The sequence below is a fragment of the Akebia trifoliata genome, unplaced genomic scaffold, assembly GCF_017979445.1.
Source record: "Akebia trifoliata isolate Shusen 1 unplaced genomic scaffold, ASM1797944v1 Contig00215, whole genome shotgun sequence".
Taxonomy (NCBI): domain Eukaryota; kingdom Viridiplantae; phylum Streptophyta; class Magnoliopsida; order Ranunculales; family Lardizabalaceae; genus Akebia; species Akebia trifoliata.
Window position 1 is genome coordinate 48,482 of NW_028236868.1, and position 6,000 is coordinate 54,481.

The following is a 6,000-nucleotide window of genomic DNA, read 5'->3' on the forward strand; positions in this document are numbered from 1 at the left end:
AGATTGAGATACCGAATAAACGGTTCATATAAATGACGTTTTTGCCCCTGCCTATTTTCTCCTTTGAATAGACCAACAGAAGCTCTCTCGAACCTCTCTTCGCAGACACAACGGCTCTCTCTCTCTCTCTCTCACCTCTCTCTTGCTCTCGGACACCTCTCTCTTTGTTTCATCTTTGTCTTCAAATGTCTAACACAGCTGTGCATAGCTGTTCGATCTCCAACTCACACAGATCTCTCACAAATCCATCTCCTTCTCAAAGCTCTCGCACAGATCTTGAAGGAGTTCGACCTCTACATCATCACTCATCAACTCTTACAGGTATCCTTCTCATTTCAGTATATTTATAGATCGAATACGTTTTTAGTTTGGGGTTTTTGGTTTAGAGAATGGGTTTTACCTGTATATCCATCACAATATCGATCTCGAACTCAACAAGTCAAGGCCATGTTAAGCCAATCCAGGATGGTGAGAGCTTATTGATTGGGTGCGACCATGACTATCATTGAGTTATATAGTTTTTTTTTCCAAAAATCGAAACAAAACAGAATATAATTTTATATTTTATTCATAAATAAATATATAACCAATTCTTTAAGTGTTAAAGATGAACGTTAGAATTAAAATTTTCAATTGTTAGCTTGCGTTTACATAGTTGAGATCGAATTTTTTTTTTTTTTTTTTTTACATGAATCATTTTTTTGGAGTTGTTGAAAGCTATTCTAAATTCAAACCATCTCAAATGCGTTTTCATTACTTTACTATTTATTAATTTTATTTCATATATTCTTTTAAAATATTTTGCCTTTTATTATTACAACTTATCCATCCCAACAGACAATTTTTTTTATTTTTTATTTTTGCACATTACTTGATACTCACAACTCAATCTATTAAATCTTTTCCTAACACCATATCTAGTCCATTTCTAATATTATCATATTTTTTATATAAGAGAGTGCATTCTTGACTTGTCTATGGGATTAGTCGGATTAAGTTTGAATATTCATGTATCAAAAAATAATAATAATAAATAAATAAATAGTTATAATTGAGTGTGAGGAATGCTATCCCTTCTTTCACATCAGTAGTTTGCATCCCTTGTTTGTCATCATCATCATATATGCCTTATCTTCAATTTTGGCAATGCTCTTAATTAGATTTGAATTCCTGATTTAGAGCTAGTCAAGAGGTTGTTTTAGTTATGGTTTCGACTTTAAAGATTTATCCATTGCTTCTTTTGCCTTTAGTGGTAGCACAACCTCTATTCTTATATAATCTATTTCGATCTCCTCTTCTAAGAAATCTTTCCCATGCCACTGTAAGGAAATTTGTTTTGCTCATCTTTCTTCATCTTCAATATATGTTGGATTGAAATCTATTGGATCACAATCAAGATGGATGCTTCTTTTGCCCCAACTACCAAGATGGATACAATTTTGGTTTTATTTTTTATTTTTGCACATTACTTGATACTCACAACTCAATCTATTAAATCTTTTCCTACCACCATATCTAGTCCATTTCTAATATTATCATCTTTTTTATATAAGAAAGTGCACTCTTGACTTGTCCATGGGATTAGTTGGATTAAGTTTGAATACTCATGTATCAAAAAATAATAATAATAAATAAGTAAATAGTTATATTTGAGTGTGAGGAATGTTATCCCTTCTTTCACATGAGTAGTTTGCATCCCCTGTTTGTCGTCATCATCATATATGCCTTATCTCAAATATTAAGCTTTGTAACATCTATGCCTTGCACAACTATTTTAATACTTCTTTCAATATGATTTCAATAGTAATGAAATTATCACTGTGATTATGTACTTGTAGGTGAATACAAAAACTTTTTTTTTGTTATGTAAACCTTTTGATTTATATTTGAATAAAAGTATGGCCCTCTAGCGTAAGTCATTTTTAAAAACGATATTCAGTTGAGTAGGCAATTACTTTGTTTAAATGCATGAAAGTAACTTGTATTGCTTTATGAATTGGCCTCGATAAAATTTAAATTTTAGTTAGTTACGCGCAAATAACTGGTGACTTTTCAGTCTCATCTGTTGATTGTTAGTTCAAAACATGAGAGTTGGTTCTAGTTCAATAGTAATTGAAATGAGCAGTCCTATGTTTTCTTCCATTTACATTTATTTTTCCAAGTGTAAAATACAGTGCAAGTTGTATTTGAGTTGTTTGGTTGCAAGATTGTGCCAAAATTAGCAGTTGTAACCTGTATTTTGGTTATTTTCCAAATCATATACACACAAAAGAGATCAAAAACCTATTAGGTCATGGATTGGTTAAAAAAAGACTCTAAAATGAGAAAGATGAGATGGTGAAGAACTTCACAATAAGTCAATGACTACCGTGGGACTGAGAACATACATACACACACACACACAACACATACACAACACACACACACAACAATTACTATATTTTGTACAGTCAAAGATTGAGAACACAGGGTTCCCTCACAGTGGGACTGAGAACTGTACGTTCTTCCGACTATCTATATGATAACCTGACATTGTCTCCTGGTTTTTTTCTTTGATTATACACTGTGCAAAAATTGTAGGTTGAGATGGTGTAAGTAATCAAATAATTTACATGATTAATTGAAATAGAATATGACATGTTCCGTTCTATTAGTGTCTCATATTATTACCATTGGCAGATGGAAGATAACAATTCAAAGAATGCAAAAGCAGATTGGACACCCAAACAACATGAAGTTTGGGTCGAGATCTGCTATGAATTAGTTAAGAAGGGGAGGAGACCGCATAAAGTGCTTGACAAGACCGGTTATGATTTCTTGGTTAAGGAGTTTAATAAAAGAATTAATGTTTATTACGATAGAGGGCAAATGAAAAACAAGTGGGATAGACAAAAGGCATTTGGGGACGTTGGAATAAGATTTGCACGAATACTGGCATCTCTTATGATGTTGATAATGGCATATTAGATGCAAGTGATGAGTGGTGGGATGGGTGGTTAGAGGTACATTTCTTGTTAATTTATCATTTTATTTATTTTAAGATTTTTGTCTCTTTATGTAAAATAGGTTTTTTTTATTTTTTATAGCATCATCTAAAAGATGCAATATTTCGAAAGTATCCTCTGAAATTTACGAAACAATTAGATTTCATCTTTGGACGCACATATACCACTGGTAGCCGGATGTGGTCACCTGCATCTGGTACAATGCCATCTGCATCAATACCTCAGGATGAGAATCTTGATGAGGATGATCTAGATGATGTCATGCCGACCCAGCATCCAGAGTCTCAGACACCTCTAGACTTTACTCCTAATGATGGTGATGAGTTTGAGGATGATGCTACTCCTGTTGTACCCCCACCCATAGACCACGTTCGACGCAGAAGTGGAGATACTCTACCACCTCAAGGTCGTAGGCAAAAGATGACTACTACTATGTAAATTGGCCAGTCATTGGAGAAGCTCGCAGATGCAATTCACAGTCAGATATCCGCTTCTACCAATCCCACTCTACTTAAGAAATACAGTATTCAAGAGTCGATCGAGCTATTAGACCAGCTACTAGATGTACCCACCAAAAGTGCTCTTTATCGTTATGCGATAAAGATAGTTATGAAGAACAAACAATTCAGAGAGGTTTTTTGTGCATTACAATCAGCAGATGTTCGTCTTGAGTGGTTGGAGAGCGAGATGTTTGATTTTCTGGCTGGAAAAATTTTTAGACATGTTTTATATGTTACTACAATATTTTTGTGGGTTTTATGATGCACCTATAGAGTGCAATATACATTGGTTATTTTTGGCTGTTGGATGGATATTGTGCATATTATATTTTCTGTTACATGATTATTTTATTTGTTATTAGATGGATATTGTGATTAATATTTTCTATTAGATGAATATTTTATTTGTTGTTAGATAGATATATACCACTAATATAGATTCATAAGCAGGTCATGGATTTAGATGTTGATACGACAAATACTATCGATTCAGTTGATACGGCTGATACCATCGATTCAAATGATGATTCCACCAATACTGTCAACTCAAGTTTTTTAAGTATGGTCACTATAGGAGGCGTCCTAGGTTCCTTATTATATTGCGAGAATTTCTTATATAGGGAGCCACATAGTAATAGTCAGTTAAAGGGGATTGATTTTGTGTGGGAAACACTGGATGATAATCGTGCATCGTGTTATTCATTATTTAGAATGGAACGACACGTATTTTTGAATTTGTGTAGTATTTTGGAAGTTCGAGGTTTACTGAAGATGGAACGCTACATTACTATTCAAGAACAATTATCGATATTTTTATTGATAATAGGACATAATCAAGGGCAAAAATTAGTTGTAAATAGTTTTGATCATTCAGTTCAATCGATTAGTAAGTATTTCAACATAGTTTTTTTGGTTATGGTGAACTTATCAATGTCCTTAATTGTACCTCCCGACCTCAATGAAGTCTCTTCGCACATCCGTAATAATTCTCGTTTTTGGCCATATTTTAAGGTAATATATATATATTTGAAAAATACTTATTTCATTAATGTTTTATATTAATATACCTTAAAAATATGTAAGATTGTATTGGAGCGATAGACGGAATGCATGTTAGTGCATTTGTACCAATAGCGGAACAAATATGATATCGAGGACATAAAGGACTTACACAAAAATGTAATGGCAATATGTTCGTTTGACATGTTGTTCACTCATGTGGTGGTCGGTTAGGAAGGGTCGGCTAATGATTCACGTGTCTTCCTTGAGATATTGAATACTCTCTGTTTAAATTTTCCATATCCTCCACCAGGTCTATATTTAAAAGTTTTTCAATTATATCTGTTTATATTCAATCTTAGAAATTAATATATATATATATTTTGGATAATAGGCAAATACTATTTGGTAGATATTAGGTAACCACTCATGGATGGTTATCTCGCACCTTATCGAGGTGTTCGATACCATCTACAAGACTATAAGAGATCACGAGCAAATGATCGAAATGAACTATTCAATCATTTACATTCTTCACTTTGGAACGTGATTGAACGAACCTTTAGGATTTTGAAAGTAAAATAGCCAATCTTAAAGTTGATGCATTCATATAATTTGGACAAACAACGAAACATTGTTGTTGCTTGCATGGCATTGCACAATTTTATTAGAAAACATGCTATCGTCGATGAAGAATTTACTCGATTCAAAGAGAAGGATCAATGAAAGTGGAAGAGGGCATCACTAATTAAGAGTATCCAATTTCCCCATTAATATGTCGTTAGAGTCAACAAACAATGAAAATACATAAGGATTTAATAGCTGATACCATTTTTACTGGCAATCATTGATACATTTTCATATTCTATTTTTTTTATTTTTTATTGTAATTATAAATACTATCAAACAATGTTGGAATAAAGATTATACTATTTTTAAGTATATTTTGAAGATTTTATGCTTATTTATTTATTGTCTTTGTGTATGATGAATAGCATTGATGGCAAACTATACGTATCCACCATGTTGTTCATGTGTCGAGTGATGACATTAGTTACAGCTAAAATAAAAGAAAATTATGGGATGATGTTTTATAGATGTCTATTTTGGCAGGTAATATGGTATTGATATTAATGTTGGGTGTGTATTTATATTTGGTGACATTGATATTAATTCATGTGTTATTTTACTTTATAGAGACATGCATGGTCTTTTCTGTGGGTAGATGAAGTTGACATTATCAATGATAATGTTCCTCAAGATAAATAACGGAGTCAAATAAGAAGAATGAAAAATATCTTTTGTATATTTGTTGGATGTATATTTTTCATATTTTTTTATATTTCAGTTTTACTTATTATATTAACTATGATTATTATGTTTAAATGATGTCAGAATCTAAATGTGGTGGTTGTGAATGTATTCTGTACATACGATGTAATGTGGATATGTTATGTAAAATGTGTAAAATTTGGATTGCATACTATGCAGGTAGT